Source organism: Arvicola amphibius, chromosome 11 (assembly GCF_903992535.2).
Source record: "Arvicola amphibius chromosome 11, mArvAmp1.2, whole genome shotgun sequence".
Lineage (NCBI taxonomy): Eukaryota > Metazoa > Chordata > Mammalia > Rodentia > Cricetidae > Arvicola > Arvicola amphibius.
In genome coordinates this window covers 31,623,917-31,625,519 of record NC_052057.2, presented here as the reverse complement: position 1 = coordinate 31,625,519, position 1,603 = coordinate 31,623,917, and the positions used below count along the sequence as shown (strand labels likewise).

General features: G+C 33.9%; 1 non-coding gene across 1 annotated transcript; it reads left to right on the top strand.

Moving 5' to 3' along the window:
- Positions 1 to 510: 510 nt before the first annotated feature.
- Positions 511 to 616, top strand: LOC119826985. The gene has a single exon (XR_005287537.1). It is a non-coding gene; the product is annotated as a U6 spliceosomal RNA (small nuclear RNA).
- The last annotated feature ends 987 nt before the right edge of the window (positions 617 to 1,603 follow it).

Sequence of the window (1,603 nt, the reverse complement as noted above, 5' to 3'; positions counted from 1 at the left end):
TCCCTTTAATTCTCCTTGAACCCAGAGCTGCTTTGGCTCTCAGCAAGCCCCACTGAAACCACTCTCTCTACCAAAACAGTGTTGAGTTTATGCACATGGGTGCCTGGACTTGAACTCAGGTCCTCATGCTTGTGCAGCAAGCGTTTTTAATCCATCACCCCAACACAAAACTTTCTATCACACTTTACAACTGTAAAATATGAATCATTTTTATTCTTTTAAAATATCTGTGTTCTATATTCTAGAATATAAGATATTAGGGTCCTAAATAAACAACATTTTAACATTTTGTAGCCTAACAACTTCCATTTTGTTCCATACATGTGTTTACCTTTTTTTTATTATTTACTGTCAAGGACATTGAAGTGCCCTCATCGAATAAATTTCCCTAGTACAACTATGCTACAAATATGGTGGCAATAATAATACTTCTCAATTAATTACTCAGTCTTTTTCTTTACTGTATAAAGAAGTCCAATATGAGAGAATGTAAAAGATAAATAAGATATATTGTGCCTACTTGCCCCATATTTACTAAATGCGGGATGATGCAAAGAAGATTTGCATGGCCCTACACAAGGATGGCATACAAATTCACAAAGTGTTGCATATTTTTGGAAGGAACATGAAGTTTAGTGAGGAGAGAAAACAGGATTTGGGTGGAGATGGAGGTGGCAAAGAATATGATCAAAATGTATTATATGAAAAAATACAGAAACTTAAATAGAAGAAATACTAAGTAGGCACCAACAACTCACTGCCAAGATAGCAGACTTAAGGAAAAGTGTTGACTCTTCCTATAATTCTCAAAATTGAAAAGAAAATATTTGAGAATCGTCATGGAGACACATGTATTATTTTATGAAATTTAAAGTGTTGTCTGACTTTGGGAGTAAAAGTGAGACTGATTTCATTGTCTTAACTAACAAAGGACTTTTCTCCTATTAAAAAATTTGTTGTAGGTTTTATGTTTATGTGGACTGGTGCATGCATATATTTGGGTTTGAGGTTTGCATATGGACCTGTGTTCATACATACATGGTCAGAAAGAGAGAGAGAGAGAGAGAGAGAGAGAGAGAGAGATCAATTGTTTTCCTCTATTGCGCTCACAACCTTGCTCCTTTCACTGTCTCTTATTGAACCAGAAATTCACTATTAAACTAAACTGTCTGGTCAGAGAGCTGGGGAGAACCCACTGTTCATACTGCCCCAGTATCAAAGTATCAAAAATCATTTTCTTTTTCTGAATCACTGTTGTTTAAAAACCCAGGGAAAGATTTTTCTACTCTTCTAGTGTATGATCATCGCTCGTTTATGAACTGTTGCTATTTCTATGTCTAATTATTATGACAAACAAGAAATAGCTGCTTCAGTTTTACTTTGTCATCATTATGTAAAATGAAAACATGGAAATCGCATAACCAAGAATAATGTTTTATTTATTCCTCCAATTTAATCTGGAAACAGATCACAGCTACCATTTACCAAATCTGCTTATGTATATTTAAGTTAAATAGTCATAAGACTCAGCATGCCATAAAAATTCATTATCTAAGTCTTGACATTATGAGAGGAAAATTAAATACTTAAAGACATTTGTTTT